This window comes from Malurus melanocephalus, unplaced genomic scaffold, assembly GCF_030028575.1.
Source record: "Malurus melanocephalus ecotype Western Australia unplaced genomic scaffold, MMel_1.1 scaffold_95, whole genome shotgun sequence".
Taxonomy (NCBI): domain Eukaryota; kingdom Metazoa; phylum Chordata; class Aves; order Passeriformes; family Maluridae; genus Malurus; species Malurus melanocephalus.
Window position 1 is genome coordinate 1622346 of NW_026623327.1, and position 25819 is coordinate 1648164.

Genomic DNA, 25819 nt, shown 5'->3' on the forward strand with positions numbered 1-25819 from the left:
AAGAGGGCAAGGGATGTGCCTTTTGAGAAAGATGCTTCTGTAGGTGAACTTAGAGCTTTGTTTTGACCAAAAAGCTCATTTCTGCCTTAGAAAGAAGAGGATGAAGAAAGGTTTTCTGGGTAGAGATGTTTTATGAAGTAAGATGACATGACAGCAAAAAATGAATGAGCACCAGAGCCCACAAAGCAGACAGTTCCTTCACAGGTCCTGTTCCACTTACAAAGATTGCAGAAGACTTCCTCTTTTTTCTTTTTACTTGCAAAATCCACAGAAGGTTTTCTTTGCCTCTTTCATGTCTTTGTTCTACTCTAGAAACAATCACGACTACGTGACAGCAGCATTAAGTGACAAGCTTGACACCTTTGTTTCAGGGTAATAGCAAGAAAGTTCTAAAGACCATCTTTAGAAAGTTCTAAAGATCATCCCATCACCTTAGGCCAAGTTTCATTAAATTTGTAGGCAATACCCAATCAAAAAGGGTTGCAWATGTACTGGAACAAGGTTAGAATTCAAAGAGCTCTTGACATAATGGACTGAGCCAGAAAATAGCAGGCTCCTAACTTTTCTAACCTTAAGACTATTCTTCTATTCTCCACCCCTTCACAAATTTTGTGATAGTTTGACTCTATTCACTAATGAAATTGCTCTGGGTGGATACTAAAGTGAAACTACAAATAGCCCTGCAGATTCTGAACTTTACAGCTTCTATTTTTCATTCTTTATCCAGCTGAATATTCATGTTTCTTACAAAAAAAAAATAATAGAATGTAAAGCTGAAGAACATAGAAGTTAAACTACAAAAGATATTCTTGCAATCAGGTAATATAATATAGATTCTTTTGTATCTTTTTAGAGGAACCATTATTCACATACATTTGAAAGGAATGGAAATATAGCTGTTCTCAGTGTTTGACCTTGAAGAGTAGAATCAAGCCCATTAATAGTTCTTAAGTTACRTTGCTCCATGCTGCTACTTTTATTCCTCAACAATACCTGTAGGAATATAAAATACTCTCTGACATTAGACAAATGTCACTGGAAAAATTGGACTGTTTTTTTCAGCAGCAAATCTGACTCACTCCTGGAAGAGCTGCATCCTTTCCCTTTGGATGCTCTAGTGATTATTTGGAAAAAATTTATCAAGTGTATTATCTTGTTAGTTTATTTTTTTTTTTCACTACTAACTCTGTATGTTTTAATGAGGTGAGAATGCTTATGGCCATGTCAAGAAATTAGTGTAGTTTTTCCAAAGATTTTCCTGTGATATGTAAATGCTTGTCCCTATTGATTTGGATGAACAACTGTACCAACCATGTGTACTTGGCCATGAAATGCCCAAAATAATTTGTAGCTAAATTCTTGATTATTTTCATTAGTTTAGTATGTTCAGCACCGTCTTAAGCAGGAGGGCAAAAAAAATTGTTGAAGGGAACCACTGAAAATTGCATTAGTCAGTCCCCATGTAATTATTTGATCAAAATATTGTTATAGTCATCTCTGAAATTATTGCTGGATAATGGAATTTCTGTATTGGATRCTCTGCAAACCTTTGCCAGGGCTGACAATTTGTAAATTCTTGGTAATGCTGCAGTTACTTTAACAGTGTGCACCAAAGTACAACACAATTCTTGGGGTTAAACCAAGTAAAGTCATTAACAAATAATATCATGCTGTGCCAAACCACTGTTTGACAATGCTAATATATTTCCTTTGCTCATTCCTCTTCTTCCATTAGAAGATTCTCCATTTGAAGGAATGGAGCCTGATAGTAATCCCCAGACAATCACAATTTTAGAAGACAGAATCCTGTTTTGAGCCACAGGCGCCTGGCTGTGAAAGAGGATTCTTTCCAACAGGGAGGAAAGCCCAGCAACCCAGTGTCACATGGACAGTGGAGAGGTGGCTCTCTGGGGTCCAAGGCCAGCCAGAGCCATCAATCCCTTGCACAGATRTTTGGGATAAATAAAATCAGCCCACCAATGTGCAGCACTCAGCCGGCTGGATGGATGAGAAATATATCCTTCCGTTCTGTGATGGATTTTTTGGGGTTCTGGCCCACTTGGATTTCTTTGGATTCTGGATTTTGTTACAATATAGAGTATTTAACACAGAGTGGTRGGCTGGTGCCAGCCAGCAGCCAAACCCCCACCCAACCCCTTGCTCCCTCTCGAGTGGCACATGGGAGAAAATGGGAAGAGCAGCAAGAAAGCTGGTGGRTCAAAATGAAGACAGGACAATCACTTATTGCCATGGGACAGACAGACTGCACTTGAAGAAATTTCCAATTAAATGCCAGTTAGTTGACAACTCAAATTATCATGTCACAGGTTGCCCAGAGAATGCTCTGCAGGGAAGATGGGAAGAGCAGTGGGAGCAGTCACAGCGCTCATCCTTCACGGCTTGGCATTGAGCACCCTCTCATTATGGCTCTGCAGGTCGGACACCTCCTCCTTTCTGGGTGATTGCAAGGGACACAAAGAAGCAGCTTAGGCCAAGAAATCCTCAATACTGGAATTCAGGATGCCATAACTGGGTGCAGGGTGCAGGCAGCCACCAGAGGCATCTCCTGGAGGTTGCTGGGAACASCGGAAGGGGAAAGAGGACTCAGGGGCTGAGCTATGCAGCAGTGTTTTGCTGCCTTTTCTCTGAAGCTGCTCTTGGACAGGTACCTGCATTTTAGGATTAATTTTAACTAAATGTACATGGGAAAAAATAAATTYCAGGTTTAAAGAAGGTGAGAGCAGGTTGAAGCAAATTTTGGTGAATTAAATATATTTAAGTTGTCAGAACTTAATGAAATATTCTCAAGTACTTTGGAAACTAGCCCTAACCGTTTCTGGATCACCTTTAGGGATTTTCCTAGTGGACTGGGGAAGCATGACAATGGCACATGAAATATGGGAAGTGGTGGACCTGGGGAATTATTGAGCATGCATCCTTGTTAGGTCAGTTGAGGGAAGAAATGCTCTCAGATTGAAAGGATCTGTCAGAGCATGGCCTCTGTTCAATCTTGCATTAAATTGTGRATGATAAAAGGGAAAAATGCACAAATCAGCAAGGGAGGAACTGAAATTATAGAGAAAATTATCAGAATTCAAAACTTATTGTAACTCAGGGTGATACTCGGACTAGGATGGAGACACAGAGTACACATGTACAAATGGAAAATAGACAAGTAGCACAAGAGCAAAAAGTTTGAAAAACATAATTCAGTGCAGGCTGATCACATTCCCAAACACCTCATCCTAAAATGTCATCCTACCCTGTCAGTAGATCCTACATMAATTAAAAGGTGGTGCAGATCAGCATTTGTTTATTATAGCTACATACAGACCACAGTTCCCAGTGTGGCACATTAGACCCAATGTGGGCAAACCACAGCACAGCAGGAATTAATTATTGTCATCACACCCCATGGAAAGGGATTCAAAACTGCTCTATGTATTCCTAGAAAAAGAACATGGGCAGTAGCTGTGAGAGTGACAACATGCAGGTGTGAGTACAGTGTGTGACCGTGATTTTCTGTTACACAAAATTTTGATGGAAACAATGACAAGTAATTCCATTGGAGAAGAAACCRTTATCTTGCCTATAATTATCAACACTTTGTGTGGAAAAAAAATCCAAATTATCAAAAGAGGTATGGAGCTAAAGTTTTCAGAAACTGCCTTGTTTATTTTATTTTAATTAAAAAATAAAAAAAAAATCCAGAGTGTAAGAGATACTCAGTGGCATTATAGTGGTAACTCRAAGTAGGAGAAAGACTCATGGCTGTGCTGTACAAAGTCCTTGTAAACTGTGAGCCAATCCAAGGGATTCACTCCAGCTGATGGAGAAGGTTTGGAGTAGCTGCCTGTGATTCAGGTTAGATGCAGGACTCCTGCCACCTCAGCTTGCAATTACTGTGTCCAGGTTTCCTGTCTTTTGGATTCCAGAATTGCACAACCTAGAACTGAAATCACAGCTCCAGAAAGAATCACTCACAGCTTGTCCTTTAATTGTTTATTCAACTGTATATATTTTAAAGTTTGCTGGTTAGACAATCCAATAGTTGGGATTACTCCAATAGAATAGGAGTGATTCCAGAGATCAAAAATATTGCTATTGTCTTCCGGGAAAAACAAGGATGTTAATTTAATGGCAATTAATACACAGTGAAAACTGTGGGATATTCTCTACAAGAATTGCATGAAAATGACAAAAAAATCCAGCACAGAAAAAAAAAAAAGGCAATCAGAGGCATTTTTCACTTTTAGCTTTTATACTTTTATTTTCTTTAATTAGTAAATCAGTATTTTGTGGTTTTGTAATACTGAGTTTGAATTTTATTTAGATAAATTATCAAATCTCTCTAGATCACTAAAAAACAATGTTACTCAAAAACTCAGCATTGCTCTKCTCCACAATAAAGAGCAGACCCACAGCCAGCCAGAGCCTCACTCCCAAACCAGCCTGCTGGTTCTTCTTGTCCACCTGGCCAGACACAGCAGCTTGCTCAGGCCAGACTGTTTCTCCAGCCACTCAGCCTTGGCCAGAGGCTCAACCTAAGCAGCCATCCAGAGCCACGTTCCCCAGCTGGTCTGTGAGATCCTCTTGCCATCCAGAGTCACTCATCCCTGTCTGGCTCACTGGAACCTCTCTTCCCTGGACAGCAAAGCCCTTTTTTTCCAGGCAGCCAGAGCCAGTTTGTTCAGCTGGTCAGCCCCAGACAACCAGCACAGGATCCAGCCTGCCTGGCCAGTCAGTCACCCCTTCCCAGCCAGATTATTCTGCCTGGGCAGCCAGGCACAGAGCTCACCCTGCCCCGGCACAGAGCTCACCCTGGCCCAGGCACAGAGCTCACCCTGGCCCAGGCACAGAGCTCACCCTGCCCAGGCACAGAGCTCACCCTGCCCAGGCACAGAGCTCACCCTGCTCCGGCACAGAGCTCACCCTGCCCGGGCACAGAGCTCACCCTGCCCCGGCACAGAGCTCACCCTGGGCAGCCAGGCACAGAGCTCACCCTGCCCCGGCACAGAGCTCACCCTGCCCAGGCACAGAGCTCACCCTGCCCAGGCACAGAGCTCACCCTGCCCAGCCAGGCACAGAGCTCATCCTGCCCAGGCACAGAGCTCACAATGCCCCGCAAGGCACAGAGCTCACCATGCCCAGGCACAGAGCTCACCCTGCCCGGGCACAGAGCTCACCATGCCCAGGCACAGAGCTTGCCCTGCCCAGGCACAGAGCTCACAATGCCCCGCAAGGCACAGAGCTCACCCTGCCCAGGCACAGAGCTCACCCTGCCCAGGCACAGAGCTCACACTGACCCAGGCACAGAGCTCACCCTGCCCGGGCACAGAGCTCACTATGCCCCGCAAGGCACAGAGCTCACCCTGCCCAGGCACAGAGCTCACCCTGCCCCGGCACAGAGCTAACCCTGCCCAGCCAGGCACAGAGCTCACCCTGGGCAGGCACGGAGCTCACCGTGCCCAGCCAGCTGGAATGCCCAGCCTGCCCTGCCAGCCAGAGCTCCTTTCTTCAGCCAGGGCAGCCAGCCAGGGCAGTGCTTTTCCTCACAGGATTACTGTGGGAAGGCAGTCATGAGCCTTACTGAAGTCTGTACAGACAATATTGTCTTAGCTTCTGCAATAATCCACCTTTTTTAGCATCGAAGCCAATCAGATTGGTCAAGCATCATTTAACCTTAATGAATCCATATTGACTATTCTTGCTCATCTTGTTTTCACTCATTTTGCCAAGAGAGAGCATCAAAGGAGGCATATTTCATCATTTTCTCAGAAACTGAGGTGAAGCTGACATGTCTGTCGGTCCCCAAATTGTCCTTCTTCCATTTCTTCCTGGAGGTGTAACCGGTATCATTCCCCTGGAATGTATTCTTTCCCCGTTCCTGGTATGGGGAATTTTGCCCTCCTGAGCCCCCAGGTCTGTGTTCCACTGCTGCCTCCTCCAGGCCCCTCAGGATCTCAGGATCTCCCCCTATGCCATGATCCCTACAGCCTTGATTTCCATTAGGATCCCTCACCTGATCCTTGAGAAATGTTACTGCTCCATATCTCCCCATCACAAACCTCTGGCCCTTGTGCTGCACAGGTCCCTTAGCAGAGCAGGTGGCATTGTCACRACTCAGTTGCCCTTTGCATTGCTGCAGCTTTCCCTGAACCTGCTGAGGGAGTWTTTCCCAGACCCTCTGCAATATTTCTCCTTCAGTTTTCTTACACCATTATTTCCATCCTGTTTTCGCAGGGCTTTGTGCCTGCAGACCCCAGCCATGCTGTTACTGGAAGTTTTCAAGGGAATGAACAATTGGTTTTGGAGAATGGGGACAACAGGGACAAAGCCTCCTCTTCATTTTCTTATTTTGCTCGTCTCAGTTTATATGGGCAAAATCCAACCACACTGCACAGCAGAATAGAAAAACTATTTAATTATTATTTAAATTCTTTTTAATTTTGCATATTTGTTTAGTGCTATTTAACTTCTTATTTTATCACTATTAAATTCCTTGTTTAATTCATTACATATAATTACTTTTTAAATTTTAATTTTTATTRTGATTATTATAATTTTATCATYGGATTATTGTTCTCCAATAACACGCACAGTTGGAGCTCAACTGATGTACGGTATTTGCACCTGATCACCACATTCCTGTCATCAGTAAAAGCATAATGAACAGCCAAAAGGGGGATTAAATGAATAGTTAGAAACACAGCATAACTATTCAGACTCCATGGAGGGAGCCTGCAGCTCACTGAGGATCAAGCATTCCAGTGTCTCAGGATTCTGCATRGAGTCATAAAATCATAACATCATTACAGTTGGGAAAAAACTCCAAGATCATCAAGTCCATCCTTTGGTTGAACACCACCATAACAACTGAACCACAGCACTAAGTGCCGCACTGAGTCATTTCTTGAACAATTCCAGGGATGATGACTCCTCCTGAGCACCCCAATTCCCAATTTCAATGTTTGAAAACCATTGAAAACCTCTCCCATCACCAAAAAATGGTTTGAAAACCATTTGAAAACCTCTCCCATCTCACCCTGCTCCCCTACCATGGCCACAGTGATCCTGTGACACGGCTGGAGGCCCTTAAATAGGCAGGAAGAACATTTATAAAAATAAAACACATGCAGAGAAAATCCTTGAGAAATGTTATTTTCTCCCAGAAGAACAAAATGACRCTGGCAAGGTGCGGCTCCAGTCACAGGGCTGGTGTTTGTGTGTGAGAGGAAGGGCAGGAGGAAGAGCAGCTACCCCTCTCCAGCAGGGTTTTCTTGCTCTTCATTTTCCATTATGGTGAAATAACTTCTGGTGGTTAAGAACTGCGTGCAAAGGTGTTGCCCACAGCAAACGGAGACACTATTCAATGCCTACTTGATGGACAATGSTGCAGCTGGTGAAAATATTCCACAGCTAGGCCCAGCCCTCAGCAGCACAGCCATGGCTGTGTGGGGTCCCTAAATGGGCCACCCGTGTCCTCCTCCCAGCAGGATTCTCCAGCAAGAGCTCCATGGTCACAGCCGCATCCTTGCTGGAGCTTGGTCAGCTCAGGGGTCTCAATTTCTGCTGTGCTTTGTCTGCCTCCATCCAATCATCCCTTCTGACCTCCAAACCACCCAGCCCGCGGGATTTTCTTATGGCTGAGCGGGCCTGTCCTTGCTCCCTGCCTGGTTTCCTCCTGTGCACTTGGAACATGCACACACATGGTCTTCTTGGCCTCTGCTGAGAAAATCTCGTGCCACTTTGTGCATTATCTTCTTTTCCATCCTTGGTTAGGGATAAGACTCTTGGATGGTGTGAATTGGTGCTGCTAAAAGGTCACAGCTCAGGTGGTGGCAGCTCACACCAGCTCCAATTCAGAGTTTTCCTACTGCCCTTCAGCAGTGAGACCTTGCTAACTGCAACTGCCTGTAATCCCTCCTTCACTGCTAAATTCACTCCCTAATCTGTATTTCACATCTTAATTCCTGTGCAGATGAAGCTCTGCTTTAGTTTGTGGTCCCCCTCGTTTCTGAACCACTCCTCTGCTCTTTGAACTTTCATGTCATACACATTGATGTATATAGATTGATAAACAAGATTTTTGCTGTCAAATAGAGATAAATAATTCAAGTAACTTACATATTTTCCTTTTTTTTCCCAAGGTAAATAACTATTCAGGGTATCTTGGTTTTCCAGTATTCCCTTGACATTCTTGTTTATACCTCCCCTTGGCAAGTTCAGCTGCTTACTTCATCTTACTGTCCACAAGAAATAAAAATGTCACTTTTGTCATTTTTTTTGCAATATGTTTGCAGCTGGCCAGCTGATGACCATCAAACACTGAAAAGTGCCGTCAGCAAAGGTACACTTCCGAGTTTTTGATGTGTTTCTCAACTGGCTGAAGCAGCCCAGTGAACTGCTTTGCCCTTCCTGTAGYGACCTCTCCTGCCTTACAGACTTGTGCTTCTCAGTTGCCAGCCTTCAATTTCCATCCTTAATCCTGATCCTGTCTCCTCCTCACACAGCCCAGCCTCCCATTTCTCACTCTGGTTCTGTCAAAATCCTCAGGCTCTTCCTCCCATCTCCTGCTTCCTGCAGTCCCTGCACAGCCCCTGCTCCCCGACCACCAGTTTCTAAGAGGCAAAAGCAGTGTCCTGCCCTTCAGCTGCCTGTTTTCTACTGGATTCTTCATCCCAGATCTTTGGCTCTGATGTATGATCACCACTCACCATTTAAACACCTGACTCCTCCCTCCCCAGCCAGGTGGAATGCTGGACTCAGCAGTGAGTGAGTGTCCCAACCACATCACACCTTGTAGGTCTGGTCCCAAAGCCATTTTCAGTTTTTAACTTTTAAGTCTGTAGCTCTTCCTTATTTAGAATTGCTGTGCACTAACTTAGCAATTCTGAGATGTCACTATGTTATCAACCCTAYCTGTAACCTAGCTCACAAAGGCAAGCTTTGGTATGCTGGGTTATTATATTTTTCTGAATCAATATATTGATTTTTTTTTTTTAACAGAGGGCTGTGGTAAGATCAAACAGGAAAACAACACAAGCCTTCTATTTAGCATTTAGCTTAAATGACAAGACACATATCTCTCATTATCCAAGACCTTTCCCTCATCCTAAATGATGCTTTTTCTTTCACAAAGGGCATTTGAGATGCCTAATACCTCTTTACCTAGAGAAGCAAAACTGCTGGACTTTAACAAAGCACAAGGGTGTGATATATAACCAGGCAAAAGCAGTCTAGGATGCAGTCCCTTTATCAGGGGGTAGAACTGGGCTGCAGCCTCTACATCAAATCACAGACAGGACGTTACACAGCTATTGAGGTGTGTGGGTAAAGGAAATGGCCACAGGAAATAACTGCAGCCTGTGAAATGTGAAATCCAGGTCTTGTCCATGTGTAACACACTCAGAACTCCTACAGGGATTTGATAATCCAGTTCCATCRAAATAGGATGAATTGGGATAGAAGAAAAACCTCAGATGAGGGTGTTACAGGACAGAGCAATTGGGGTTGAAGGGGAAATGTTATCAGTTCTACCTGGAGAAATGTTATGTGATCAATGTTACCATCTTGAAAGGAGAGATGTGATAAGGGGATTGGAAATATATCTTAGAAAATATGCCTGCTTTCCTTCTATTTCAGATGAGCATTCTTTGTTCTGAGTTTTTGGTTTGTGGTTTTTTCTTTTGGTTGGTTGGTTTTTTAGCTTAATCTAACACCAGCTATACTGAAGGCTCAAAAATTTCTTCATTTACGTTGTTCCAGCATTGAAATAYATCTACCTGAAAAACACTTTGTCCAGGTTTCAAAATGTGACGGGCAAAAGTTTGGAGGTAGAATCTAATATGAAGAACACAGATCAGAGGTAGTTTATTCAAAGACAGATGGAAGTAATTCCTTYAAAAAGCCAGCAGTTCAGGAAGAGCTCAATTTGAAGACTGTATTTGCCCTGAAAAGCAGGAAGCATGCTGGATTAGACAGCAATAAAATGATTACTCTTTGACATTTTTTTTAGCAGACAGAAGGTGGCAAATTCTTAGATATTTTTTGTGTCAGTTTTCTGAGATTTTCCAAAAGCTTTCCTGATAYGCTTTTGGTAAAATTTTCACTTAGGAACATAAGGAGTTACCATATTGGATCAGATTTGTGATCCATCTGGTCTGGTAGTCTGTCTGCAACAGGAATCGTACCAGATATGTCAGAAGAAGGTGCAAAAACCACACGGTTGACAGAGGTCGTTTCATGCCTTCCCTAATAGTCAGGGCATAGTAAAARCATTTTTAAAGCCTTAAAATAATTTGTCTGCATTAAATAATTCTGGATGTCWTAATTATTGCTGAAAATGGTCAGTCCTTTCACATCCTTCTAAATCCTTGGCCAGAATGGCTTCTACTGTCAGTATGTTTAACAGCCAAATAACACAGGAAAAACTACTTTCTTAATTTTACATTTGTGGCCTTCTATTTTCATTAACTGCTGGTTATATTAGTCAGTGCCTCACTGCACCACCGAATGTCTTAAWACACACTGACCCTCTGCCATCCTTTCTGCTCCAGACATTGCTTTGTGTTCATTTCTCTCACTCATCCTCTTTTTACCTTTCCAGAGGAGAAAAGCCCAATCTTTTCTGCCCCTTTTGGTGTGAGATTCTTCCATGCATCTAACAATTGTCTCCCTACTTTGAGGGAGCAGATTACAGCACTTGAGACAAAGGGCAGCTCGAGGAAAAGACARGCAGGAGCAGAGGGGTCACAGAAGAGCACAAGGTTTTGTTTTGCAGGAGGCTGGGTAAGAGGAATAGGACATGAACTCAATTTTGTCCTGCAGGAGGGAGAAAAAAGAAGTCAAGGTGAGATGGTGAACAGTCTCCAAGAGGGGCTACACAAGGTACCCTAACCACTACTGCCTTGTCATCTRCCTTGGCTGGAAACACTGTGGAACCAACCCAAATGATTTCAGGAATGCAGAACTCTTCCAGCAGTACTGACCAAAGACKGAAAGGAAAATATTAATATCATCTCAATAATGAGAGAGCCTAGAAACCAAAAGCTTATGTTAGAGGCTGTTCAGAATGAGCAAGTTCTGAATCTTATTCTTGACTGTGATTACTGCTGTGTGTTTATTGAGATACTTTCCGACCACAGGGATAAATTCTTGGATTCAGAACTCTTAAATAAGTCCTGTCATTGGGAGAAAAAAAAAAAAAAACCAGACCTCCAGATTTTACCAACCTCACTGTATTTCTGCCAGCTCAGACAAATTTTTCCAAGTTGCTGCCAGTACCACTGCTTAGCACTCACGTGCAGAAAGTAACTTTTAGTAAAGTCACAAGGCTGCACACAGAAGAGGTGCCCTTACAAAATAACTTCTGGAGGCAAGTTTGGATATCTCTCTCCATTTCTTCTAAAACTGAAGAATGAGACTAAATTTTTGAAAGAAGACTCAAATGTTTCCTATGGGATTGATTGTTTCTTTGGCAGGCAGATGTAGGAAATGTTGCCACTTTTGTTTTTATAGAGTTTTCACAAGTGTAACCAAAGGACTTTGATAACATGAACTGAGCAAATAAATTACAATGCACAGAAGAGAAAGAATTCCATTCCTATGTGTATTTACTTGTTCAAAAGTAAAATTACACAAGCAAATGAAGATCCACAAAATATTAATTCATTCATTTAGATGCAGGAGTCTAGAATGAGTAATGGATGCTGGATAGCAGAGAGACAGAGAATACCTGTAAAATATAATTTTTGACTGTACAATTCTGAATTGTCATTATTTTYAATTATTGGATTTAATGCATATGAGTTAATTCCAATACAACAATACAATAGGGGAAGATACAAAAGTCCTTTTTCAATTAGTGCATATTAACAGCACAGTGTATATGTCTATGTTCAGGCTTTTGTATTAAACTCTTTTAAAAAATCTTGCTTAAATGCCTTAGTTGCTGGAATGCTAGTGAGATGTAGAGTTKAACAGGACCATGGAAGATTATTAACACTGATGTAGATAAAATCCATCACAAGGGCTTATAGTATGGCTCGACAGCTGGGTTCCAAAAAAGGCAAACCTAAGAATTTCAAAAGTTTTTGAAAAAGACACATTTGCTTCTGAAACAAAGTTACAAGTTGAATAAAAATGTAAGTATTTTTAATATTTTTTCAATTTAATAAAACTGAAAAAAGCCTTGATTGATCCCTGATTTTCCTTCTATTTACTTCTATGCTAGTGATTTTAGATGAGAGTTTGAACTTTTTWAAATGCTGTAAGTAGTGTGCTTGCAGTTGAGTCTTTACTGATACAGGATTATAAATGATGCTCAGTTTTATCATTGTTTTAATAACTRGTAAGGCTTGTTTTGCCATTGCTCACTGATAAGTCTAATCAGTTACCAGCAATTTAGTCAGCATTTTAATGCAAAGCTCCTTAAAACAAGGGTGTGGGGGAAAAAACCACTGAAATAATGTAAAATGTGATGTGGTGGAGCACTACCACCAACACCAGATGTTTATGCCTGCAGGTATYAGAGAGTGAGAAGAGTGGTAACTTCTGTGTGTGTGAAGGGAAAAGATGCCTAAACACAGCCCACACAAAATGTGTATTTGCATGCGACATGGGAGACTTCATCTGAAAAATTATCTACAAGATTTCAATAGCAGGAAAGGTGTGTGATGCCTGTTTGTGCAGTCACTGAGGATTTGTTTGCTTGTTTTACCGCTTGACCTTCCTTGTTCAGTTCACAGATTACCTGGGCTAAATTCACTACTATTTGAGGTTTTGTCTTCTTATTAAGTTTACAAGATGAGGTCTTCATTATGWACTCTTTTCAAACTCTCTCCTAAAACACAAAGCAAAGCAAGGTTCATTTTTAAAATTTAATTGATTTATTAATTAACCTGGGCTCTTCTTTCAATGCACTAGCTCTTCCATCTGTTAGTGTTCACAATAACTTTAAATCTGTTTCTACAATACCTCTCTGAGCTGACAGACAGGGGGCTTATGTCCTTTTTACAGATGGTCAGCTCAGTCACTGAGACTGGAAAGTTTCCACTCATTTTTGATGTCCTAAAGTTTTATTTTGTGAAGTATTTAACMTTATTTAAGTATTAAATATTATACCTAGAGTTATAGTTAACCTTGTATGTAAAATTCAGCTTTCACCAAAGGCTTTCACTTTATTTTACTGCCATGTGCTCTTTGTTTCTGCAGGTTAAACTTCAACAAGTCAGACAGWCAAGAAACAGGAAAATCACAACTAGTGTGACAAATCAAAAGTACTAGGCAAAAAAAAAAATTCTTCTTTAAAATAATTTTCCACTCTCAATCTGAACTTCCCCAAATGAAAACCCTTCCACTCAAATGCCTGGGTACAAACTCATGTAACAGGACATGCTGGACAACTTGAATAATACTGAAAGTTTCCTGCCCTTGCCATAACATACATTCATTAATATCAGCATGCATGACAGGTTTCTGCAGTCAGGGGATGTTGCTGCAGTGTCAGGGATTTTGTTAGGTGGAAGGTACTGAATACAAAAGGTTAAWTCTAGTAATTAGTTGATGATAGATTAGGACCATGAAAAGCTGCAGAGAACATCAATATGAACATTGAAGGATGTCCCCTGGGCCATTTAATCTAATTCAGGAGTCAGAATAATAGCTGAAGTAAAGGAAAGCCTGGCACCAAMAGTCAACGAAGTTGAGACAGCAGAGTCAAGGTCTGATGGGCTGTTTTGGGCTCAGATTTAGAGCGAATGAACCAAAAACTGCAACAGATAATGGACTAGGGGATTGGAAAATATTAAACCAAAATATACCACAGGGCAGATCTATGAGGAAATGACATTAGTTTTTGATGAAAAGTTCTTGCATAATTAGGTTATGCAGCACGCTGTATAGATTGCMTCTGGAGCACCATCCTGCCTGCCTTCCATCTGTGCTTCGTTCAATACTGATGGACTCAGCTGGATTTTGATTTCATCAATCTAATCTGTATTGTGCCTTARTTTTGGCTTTCCTGCCATTGATCTTATTGCCTTTGCATCACACAGAACATATTTTTTCAGATTGAAGCCCAATGATATAACAGTAAATGTGCCACTGCAGAGACTTTTATGACTGGTAGAACCTCATATGTGTGACCTCAGGAACAAAAATAGCTTCAGTTCAGCTATTATTTGGGGGGATGACTCTACTTGAATGAATTCACATTATCGTAAATATTTCAAAGTGCCAATTCAAATAATCCAGTGTAAGAGGGAAGTTAAACATTTTTGTTTACCAAATTATTTAATTGGATTTGATGTAAATGACCTTTTTTTTCTCAGAAATTGTAATTTTTCTGCCCATTTCAAGTATTTTTTTWAAATATTGACTATGTTATTTAGGATCCAGATGTAAGTGATTTTTTAATAAGTATTCWTTCTGTCCTCTTATTCTTCTGTTTTACTCTAATGACTTTCCTCTATTTATTTCCCTCTCTTTGTATTTTCTCTGTACTTGGGGCTTTTTGGGCACAGAAATTATGCATGAATATAGATAAATTAGGGGGCGATATTTCGTGTTCCTTAAATGTGTTGGATTATAATTTAGAAACTGACACAAATGTCTATTATTGGTGAGGGTAATGTGTGAACTGGGGGCAACAACCAAGAATTGTCTATATTCCAGTCAGAAATTCCTCTTTGGYTGGAGCCAGGTGGGGCTTGGCTGGTGACAGGACAAGAGGGCATGGCCTCAAGCTGCACCAGGGGAGGTTGAGGCTGGACATCAGGAGGAATTTCTCCATGGAAAGCTGTTAAAAATGGGAACGGGCTGTCCCGGTGGAGTCACCATCCCTGGAGGTGTTCAGGAAATGACTGGGCGTGGCACTGGGTGCCATGGTCTGTTTGACAAGGGGTGATGGATCAGAGGCTGTATTTGATGATCTCAGAGGTGTTTTCCAGCCTAAATGATTCTGTGATTCCGTGAAATATCCTTTAAGGATGCCCCTGGCGGCATGCATGCAGAGGATGCATRCAGAGGAGTAGGATGTCGCTGTGTTTTTCCCTACGGGGTGCGCAGCCAGCTAACACACGGTGGCGAGGGGATGCGCTGGCAGTGCCGACTCTGTCCCCCCAGCTCCGTCGGACCCGAACGGCCTGACCGGGCCCTGCAGCATTCCCGGGTGGTTCTTCGAGCGCTGCATCCAGCGCCGAGCAGCCCAGGGAGMAGCACGGGATTATTCCCGGCACTCCGCAGCGGCTCCTCCGCTTATCCCCCGGGGGTCGGCCCCGGCCCCCGCCTCCATCCACGCCGCCCTCGGGCACAGCGACCCCCGGCACCCTGTCCCCACCTCCGCACACCGGCACCGAGTCGGAGCTCGGCTGCCCTCGGCACACCGACACCCGGAACTCCATCCCGGCACTCCATCCCACCCATGCCGTCCTCCGGCACACCATCCCGGCACTCCATCCCCGTCCACAGCCTCCTCCGGCACCCCACCCCGTCCACACCCTCCTCCGGCACTCCATCCCAATACTCCATCCTCATCCATACCATCCCGGCACTCCATCCCCATCCGCACCCTCCTCCGGCACTCCATCCCCGTCCACACCTTCCTCCTGCACTCCATCCCCGTCCACACCCTCCTCCTGCACTCCAGCCATCCTCCAGCACTCCATCCCACCCCGGCCATCCTCCTGCCCTCCATCTCACCCCGGCCATCCCCCGCCCGCTTCCCCCGCCGCCCCCTCCTCCCCCGAGCACCAAGGCTCCCATTTCGTCTCTCGGCCGCCGGGGAGCGCTGCGAGCCCGTCCGGGAGCGCTGCGGGTGTGGCCGTGGTTCGGCTCCTCCCCGCTGCTCGCTGCTGCTGCTGCGGCCGCTGATGCCGTCCGGACGGGCTCGCACACGTTCCGCGGGTATTGCCGCTCCTTCTGGCGGCAMCGGTGCGCTCTAATTACACCGCAATTTAGCGGTGACCTAAAACCTGAATTTAGCTCTCAGGCTTTGGCGCTTTTGATTCAAAGATGGAAAGGCATTTGCTTACAGAAAGTTTCGGCTTTTCTCGAGGCCGCCAACTGCTCTAACCACACTTCTGCCTGCGGACTCGCTCCTGCTTTTCCCAGAGACAGACCTTAGCCCAGCTGGTTCCTGGGGGAATGAGCATGTGCTGTAAGGGCAGATATTGGTGATGAGATTGTAGCCACCCTGCGAGAGGGAGCAGGTTGCCTGTCCATTTTGAGAGCAGTAGCCGTGGTGTCATTGGGCAGTTTCTCAGACCTTATCTCTCCATAAAGCTGCCTCATTTTAAATTAAAAACACTCTGTCTTCAGTGGAGAATTTCAGCTTGGTATGTGGTGCACTTGAACTAGATCATTGAGCAAAGACAAGGGCAAGATCACAAACTCCTCACAAGGGCAAGATCACAAAAAATTATGTGTATGCAACTGACCTTGATAACCACAGCCAAATGGTTTGTGCCTTTGGTTTAACTTWGCTCTTGCAGCTTTTGCTTTGATTGTCTAAGAAAATTAGGATTAAGTGGTAGGGCTGTGTGCATATGTGTATGTGTGCATAAAGAAACACCTGTCTGTCTGTCCCACCCTCTGTCCAATTCTGACCCATTCAGGTAATAGGTCAGAGGTGTCGATGTCAGTCATTTCAGGCAAGTTTTGTGGAGATAGATATTCTAACATAGAAAGAGGCTGCACTAGTCTAGAGCTCAGGAAAAGCCTGCAGCTGCCACCCCTGTTACTGTCTTATTACACAACAGAGAACCCACACTTTGCCACTTCAATCCATGGAAAACCAGGCTGTATTAGTCCTGCTGCTCTCATTAATGTTTTTTTGGTTGGCTTTCCTACTTCTCATMTATGAGAGAGCTTAGAAACTCAGAACTCAAATACTTGAGAGAAGAAACATGTCAGAAGCAAGAGCATTGAGACTCTTCTGGCTACCTGCAGATCAGATGGTGGTGTCTGGCCCCAGACACTGCCTGAACTGAAAAAGGCAGGAGAGGAGTTACCACAGAAACACATTGGGAACTGAAAAATATTTTGTATCWTTCCAGTTGTCAAATGCTGCTATGTCTGAGCTTGGAAAAATTATAGAGCTCAGAGAGCTGCTCATTGAGAAATTCTGTGACTTCCCTCTGAGATGTGTCCTTCAGTAAAAATGCTTAGTTCTCTCTGTGGCTATAAAGTAAGGCTAAATTAGTTCTGATGATACATCCATCTCTGGGTGGAGGCATCATGTGCATCTGCAGAAATCTTCCTTCTTTTGTCCTGAGTGATAACAATTTTGAATATTTAGAAATTTAAACATAYAAGATTAAAAATATTAAAGAGTAAATAATTTACTACTAAATAAAATTGATTGTAAAGAATATATTTAAATGCAAGAGAAAAAAAATAGAAGCTCTCAAAACACCAAACTGTTTTTAAACACTTGATGCATTTAGGCAAGAGAAGAAATAAGAATAAAGATAATTTTGTCAAGAGTTCTTAAATTACCTGGATTTTCTTTTTTAAGCACTGCTTTAGTCTTCCCGAGCCCAGRTTTAAGCATACGTCAGCAGTGCTTATCCTTTGAGAATTCAGACCCTCACATCATGTGGATTGTCAAGAGAAAGGAGTCACCTCTGCCTGCACAGGACAGAGGGAAGATCCCTTTCTCCAGGTCTCAGGGAGAAGGCAGATCCTGCTCTCCAGGCTGGGCAATGATCTGTCATGTGTGGGTTCACTGTTCTGGGACAGGGCACACCAAGTTCCCTGAGGCTCTTTGGGCATTGTGGACTAATTCCTGGCGACCTTTAGTTATTGAGATTCCCACTTTGTTATTAGCAGGGTTTGCAAGACTGAACTTCTCTGCAGCATTGCAATTCCAGGCTTTGCTGCAGGAGAATATCGATGCCCAGGGAGCAGCAGTGACAGCAGCAGTGACAGCAGCAGTGACAGCCACAGCGCCTGCCTCACACCAGCTGTGATTTGATGCTCCCATCACCACTGCTGGCTGCTGCTGCACAACAGCCTTTGCTTTCCAGTCAGGTTCCGTGCAGAGACAAGGCTTGTGCAGCCTCAYTGCCATCATCACCCTTCCAAACCCTTTAGCCCTAACAGAGAAATGTCACAAATTGATTTACATCTTAAAATCTTGCGTCCCACAGGTTTCCTGGAAGCTGGTGAACAGATATTGCTTTATTGCTCAGCAAAGCTCAGCTGTTCCTCTTTCTGAGGAATGCCAGGCTGCTGGGTGAGCAGCATGCCAAACTTTGAATCAGACACAGTATATAAGGGATCTTGCCCAGCTATCGTGTAAAACACTTGGATTAGGAACATCRTAAGAGAGATAGAGAAGGCACGAAAGCTGAGATGAGCATAGTAGGAGGCAACACAGGAGGGCGCTACATGTCTTAGTTCGCTTAGGAGAACACAGGAGAAAATGGAGTATAGAGATAATTGTTGGGGGGAAAAGTGAACCTGGGAACACTGCAGCATTGGCTTTAATGGACAAGAAGAGGAAACCAATACAGGAAACAGAGAAGGTCCATAAAATGTAGGGGGGAAATAAAGGAAGACCGGCTTTCTCTGTCTTGCTGCTCACAGAACTACCTCGGGCAGATCCCCCGTAACAGAGGATCAGTGGGGCGCTTACAAATTAAGTGGGGATACCTGAGGAAGCACCAAAGAGCAGACTGTGAACTCCTGTAAAGGAAATCTGTTGAGTACACCTCAGGAGAGTGGGATGGTAGGAATAGACAGTGCTCACGTGTGTAAATGAACCAAACATGAATCGATGTTTTGTTGCTATGGATTTTGTGCAGGTGATCTCCTTCCTTTTCCATTTTGCTCACATTGCCAGCTTTACTGTGACGGTCACTCAGGAAGAAATGCTGTTCTACTTGAGGAACATCAGAGTGCAAGGGCAGAGTACAATGAACCGGTGCCCTACAGAAGCCTTCTGTTGGGAATCTTTTTTGGCTTCAGTCACCAGGTGGCTCTGTTCCCCTTTGCTCTGACCACCACATGCTGGCKTAGGGGAGCACAGGAGAAGCAGCATCGCTTCACTCCTTCTGTGGGTGATGTGCMGGTAAATCCCACATAGTTCAGGAGTTCTTGTGTGGGTAACAGAGCAAGCTGGTCCCTGAGGGCTTCCCATTCCACACCAGTAACAATCTCAGCAGCCTGTGGCTTCTCCAYTATGACAGTGGCAGCAGTCAAAGCACAAGCACCTTTTTTTTGCCCACTTTGAACACAGGTACTTATAAAGGGGCTCACCTGAGCAAGGCTGTGGGGAAGGGAGCAGAGGGCTTTGCACAGCGGTTTTACATGTTTGCACAGTGCTTTGAAATCCTCAGGGATAAAGCATTGCACTYCTCAGCCTGAATCACCATAGTGCAGAAAGATGCATTTCTTATATGAAACTATTGAGAAAAACAAATTTCTTAAGAAATACAAGTATGGTTTTTGCCTAATTAGTAAGACATACGATCATAGAATTATAGGACATGCTGAGTTGGAAGRAGCCTACAAGGATCATCAGTYCAGCTCCCCACCCTGCACAGGACAGCCCCAAGATGCATGCCACGTACCTGACAGTGTTGTCCTAACTCTCGTTTGATGTGGCCATGCTTTTTTTTTACTATTAATATCATGGATTTTTTTTTTTTTTTTACTATTAATGTAATGATTAAAGGCAGAGAAGCTGTTTATTAARGGCAAAGGTATTTTGGGGTTTGGGTTTGTAATAGTTTGTGATTGGTATTTTTTCTCCCAAGGCTGCTTTTGTGAAARCGAGCCAAAGGCGCTGTGGCAAACTTAAACTAAGGATAGGTCAGTCACTGCCCTGTCGAATCCGGGATCTGGCATTTCAAGTCACACTTCGGGAGAGGATTAGGAACCCCAGCGCTATTGAAATGGTTGATGCAATCGCGGGCAGAGTGTGGCAATGCGCCTTGTAATTGGGAAAGGCGCCAGTGGAGGTCAGCRTGTCCCGGGACCGGCTCTCCCGTCCCTGCAGCACGGACGGCAGCCCTTCCCCGCTCCGCTTCCAGACCCGCCCGCGGCTCCCRCCCGCCTGCTTCTCCCCCTAAACTCCATTTCGTTCATCCCCATCCTTCCTGGCATGTGAGCGTGAGCCTTTCAGCCTTAATATTCAGCCCTGTCACAACACAAGCGCTGCTGGATCTGACCAAGGACAAACCTGCCCAGAACTTTTGGGGCGGAACGCAGGTTTCAGGTGTCCCCGGAATCAGACAGCACGTGGTTGTGGCTGTCTCAGGTTAGATATCTGCCTCTCATTGTGTGAATGCAACCAAGACCAGTCCTTTTGCATTATATCCTTTAGGCAAAGACTGTGTGTTTTAAGATTCCACCACAAGCCAGACCAATTTTACCAAGGATGTCAGCAAGGCCATGCTGTAACACCGAAACCAAGCCAGAAACCAAGATCTTTGGTTGGGAGGGAAAATCACGTGGTTAAAATCTAATTGTTGTTTTATTCTGCTTGCTAAATGCCTGTCAATATTTGTTTTACTTCTCTGTCGTGTATTGGTGCCTGCAGTACCAGAAGGGCCAGGAGAGCTGGACTTTCAGTTTCACATGGATTTTGAGTGAGAGAAAAAGTCTCTGCTTTTATGCACACTAYAAGTGCAAGCTGTCCCCTCAGAGGGTACTAAAATATGTAAAGGTAATTGCCAGCAGAGTGTGGCTGCCTGGCTGGGGACAGCTGCACTGGAGACACACAAACTCTCACAAGCACAAGAAAAGCCCAGAGGAGAAGCAAGTGGATGACAGCATCTGGATGAAACATGRCCCAGAAGGGAAAGGCTGAAAGATCCAGGCTGTTTAGCCCAGAGAGGAGGCAAGTGAGGAGAGACACTGCTGAAAAGGAGGAAATTAGTCTTTGCTTCTGCATGGGCTGCAGGCTTGAACTGCAAGGAAAAGTTGAGTATCAGAAAAAGTTTTCCATGGAAGGCAAGGAGATGTGCTGGGATCTACTGCAGGGCTGTAAAAAAGTCCAGCACTCAACATGGAAAAGCAGGCTAGGCAAATGTTTGATGGGAATGATCCTGCTTTGGTCAGCAGAAGGGCAATAGACCCTCTAAAGTCCTTCCTGGCCTGTTTCTATCATCCATTGATAAACCAGAAATCCTAAGAGTTTCATACCTCAGGATCTATTGATAGCAAAAAGTTTTATTCAATGAAGCTTTGTGTTTTGCTTTGTTTTCTTTCTTGCTTGGATGGGTGTTTTTTTATGGTTAAACTTTCTAAAGTGTTCAGGCAATCCCCTATCCAAGTAAATGGAATCCTTCATCCACCTGGGTGTTAGTGGGAGTTCCTCATTATGTGCAACTGAGGTGTGTGTTTCCACATTTATTTTGAAAGATTGTCTCAAAGGTAAAGAACGAAATCTTCCTTTCTGTCCCTACAACTTACACATGTATTCCAAAGAAGACAACAAAGAGATTGGGAAATAATATTATTAAATATAGTCTGTGTCATTAATTTATTTTTATAAGGGATGCTTACTGCTCTGATTTTCCTTGGCCACCTCTTGAACAGGGTTGGGTGATGGGAAAACTGTAGAGCACAGACCTATTACATGCAACTGAGTTGAAACCCAGCACAGCTGCATCATGGGAGGTTTGGGGTCACAGTTGCTCATTTTTCACCATTTTTCTTGTTTTGTTCTGTACAGAAGTTGGTTAGGCAGGGAGTAGGTAGARTAATCCTCCTTATCCACATGCTTCAAAATTTTGTCTGTCACAGGCACAAGATCCTGGCACTGCTGAAATGAAAAGAGAGGCTCTTCTTCTCTGTTCCTGCACTTACCTGCTGACCAGAAATAAGGCAGCTTCCTCTAGGTGACCGAGATTAAATTTTCCAACTTTCCATTGCAAAATTCTTACACTTATTTTACTATTCAGATATATGAGATTATTCTAGAAATATGAGATCCACAGAGTGTTCTCTATATCCTCTTTGCAGACAAGTAAGAACACTTAAATGGAAAATTTAAAAAAAAAAAAAAAAAAAAAAAAAAAAAAAAAAAAAAACCCCAAAAAAAAAAAACAAACCCACATTAATTTTTGGAAAAAAAACCAGAGAGACTGGGCGTTTAGTTAAAATCTACCATGCCAACTGACACTCATCCCAGCACAGATACAGTAAACTGCCATGCACAGGTATGGGAAACAGATTAGGAGAACCCTAGATGGGAATGAAAGGCAGAATCATTTCCCTTGTGGGTAAAAGTCAGAGTTGTCTTTGACTGGCTTGAAACTGGTGATATGAGAATTCCTTTATCACTCCCTCTCTAATCAAGGAATGTGTAATAAATGAATTTTTAATGCGTTGGATTCATTGTTCTGGCTTCCTTGCAAAGTACTGTGAGTGCCATTACTGCAAAAATCCTAGATTAAAAAATACAAGGAATAGCTACATTTTATTAGGAAAATAATGTCTATTCACTTAGTATCATTAAGGCAAAAAGACAAACTGGCAGAAGGATTTCTGATTTGTGCCTGGGCTTTTGATTAGAGGTTACTAAGCAACACTAGACCTGAACTTAGACCTGCATTCCTCCTTGGAATGCAGTGTCTGTTAACACTCAAAATTGGACTTATGTATACATTCAGCTGACATCAAAGGTGTGCACTGGTGCAAATGAAACAGCAATTCCTTGATCTTCAGGGAGAGGTCAACCCCAAATACACACTTTATAGAGCATGGTTTGGTGGTGCAGCTATCACCCTGCCCAGTACTGGCATGCATTTCATTYCAACAGCCATATTTCCCTCCTTTTGTACTTCTTCCTTGCCTGCTTCCTTCCATCCCGTGTGCCTGTCAGGGATGTTCATTCCTGTTCTTTCCTCAGTGACAAGGCCTTCTAGGTTATGTCCTCATGGAAATACTAATGCAAGAATCACTTGGAAGAATTACACTGAAATAAYGTGGGACTTACCCAGTGTTTTCCCTACACACTTTTCCCAGGCAGTGTTCACAGTGAATGAATCCATCACGGGGAATGATGCTGCTCTCAGCCGCAGCTCACTCACCCACCCTGAGGACTGGGCAAAAATCCCCAACCACCACAGCAAGGCCCCCCTTTGGGATTTGGAAGAGCACAAAACAACTTCAGTGCAGACAGTCTTCTAGAGTGGTTCAGAAGGAAACATCTTCCCACAGTTCCTTGGGATCCAGGGTAATTCACCTTAATGGAGTGAAATAGCCATGGGAYATATCCCCAGAAATCCCAGCAAGTGCTGACATGGTAACTCCTGTAGCTCTTCTGGAGTGGCTGCCCTCACCAATTACATAAATTAACTCAGCAGAACCGCTCATATACAGAGAAAATCCTTCCTGACAGGATCCTAACAGCCATTTTCAGGCAGTATTTTCATCATTCCTCAGGACCCACCTTTCCTAATATACCTCTGTAAAATGAACTGCTGCGAAGATGAGCAGAAGATATATTTGATCTGTTTGTGATGACTTACAAATGTCAATGTGTTCAGTATGACTGAGGTGCCTGTTGGTGGCTTCTCTCTCCTGTGCCAGGTGTGTGCTGGTAGTGACTTATAAAAAACACACTGAATTTCAAAACAATTTATAACTATTTCCTAAAGTTCTATTGCCACTGGTATAATAGCTCTTTGCAATTTAGCAAAGAGAAAGCCCATGGGCTARAGAAGCACCCCCTCACTGCTAATAAACTCGGATTAAATGCAGACGATTTAATTAACTCAATTTCATAAAGCTGCATTCTGGTTTTGCTTGTGCAGCTTGCATGCTGGAGAAACACACACTGGCAGGCTCCCAAATAATAAACAAATACAGAATATTCCAAGGTTGGGCTTGTGCCATTACTGGGGCAGGGACAGCCAAATCTKCAATAGAAATGTCTGCAAACTGCTGGAGGAGAAAAGCAGTGCCAGGGCAAAGCCCTTTAAATAAAACCCCAGGCTCACGGATCTCACTGCAGGGCTGTGGGTTGAGGGGTTGGAGAGATGAAGAGAGTATTCAACTGTCTGGGCAAAATAAAAACCAGGACTTTTCAATAAATCTATCATGTTCTTATATAAAGAAAATAAAGCATATTCTTCTAAGATTGTTCCCAGGACAGCTGTATTTGTCAAAATATCAGTGTATTAGTCAACTTGGTTTTATTCATTTGCTTGTAATTCAAACTGAACTATACACCCAACGTGGAAAAAATAGGAATGGAAAAATCAGAGTTTTGCTAACTTATATTTGGTAAACTTAGAAGAAAAAAACAATCAGGAATTTGGAGGGTAATTGTGAATAACCTTAACTAAACTTAACCCTGACTGCTTCTGCCTATGACAGCATTTTTCTCTGCTATTTTTTTTTGTAAACTGGTTTTCATTTACAAATTTTGAACACTGGAATAATWACTGAGGAAGAGCTTTTAGACTGGCTGCAGCTACACTTTCAGGTGAAAGACCAGTGAGGCAGTATTCAGTCTTTGCACTGAAATCATCTATTGTTGTATAATTTTTTTAATACTAATTGTGAATTCAGATTGGGAATGCATGCTGGTTTAATTATGCCATAATTAGSTGTGCTAAATATATATTATAGCAAATACACTACAGCTGGGAAGATACCRTTCTTTTAATTATATTGATACTTGCATTTTTGTAGCACAAAAAGAGTATCATACACCCAAAGAGAGRATCTGTGGTGTCTGCTGAGGGACTYKGGTCTGACTGCAGGAAATGCAAGGTACTGTCTTGTGTTTAAAGGCACACCAAGTAACTCMTATCACTTCAGCTTTACCATGGACTAGAAGCATTCATGTGGATTGTTTTCGTGGCTCACTCGGTCCATAGTAACATGCTAAGCCATAATGATTCAGTTATGAATCWGAGCTTGAAGGGAAATGTTTCAGARCTCTSCAATAATGGTGCTGCTGCTGTGAGAATACAAGGATAGGTTTTATATTAACACAAGCACTAACAAAATAGCATCATCATCTAGACTAGGCCTGCCAGAGAATTAATCAATGAGTTTCAAATACTGCTCAAATAAATGAGGACTTTAAAGACAGTAAGTGCTGGTTAGGATTCAGCTGATGATCAGCCTGGAACACAGCACCACTCCTTTGTGCTCCCATGAAAGTTCCACTTTAATCCAGACAAAGATGAGTTTTGGTTGAGGAAAGAGCCCTTATAAAGGAATGCACTTCAGCATGTACTTGAATTTCACTAAAAGCACTAGGATTCAAGTTTGATCTTAAAACTAAATGTATGCCTGCATCTTTTCCAGCACAGGGAACACTGATTTAGATACTGCAAACCATGAAAGTTAAACCAAGAARGCTACCAAGGTAGTGTTGAAGAAGGAAATAAAATTAAAACTTCAGAAACAAGGAAGTATTTGGGTCATTATGTTTYGAGCTGAAAATTGTGGTCCTCAGAGTGGAGAATCACAGTGAGATAACACAAGAATGACAGAAACTCCCTAATGTCAACAAAGATGAATCACCTCTGGACCAGGAGGTGGGGGAGAAAGGATTAGGATTGCCCAAAARTAATCTAATACTGATTAGCATGGCAGAAATCACACCCCTGGGAGAGGACCATGTGATGTCAGATTGCYTTTGTGTGATGGACTAGTCACTGATAGGGCACATGCAGAAATGCCTTGGTTGTATAATTGAAAGTTGACCAATGAACAGGTTATTGTGCAGCTACAAACTCTCCAAAGAGGGGTGCTAGCTTTGGGAAGGATRGCCTAGCACCCCTCTGTGTGCAGGGCAGCAGTAAAAGCTGGAAGATGGAGCTCAGCTCTTTGTGCTCGTTGGCTC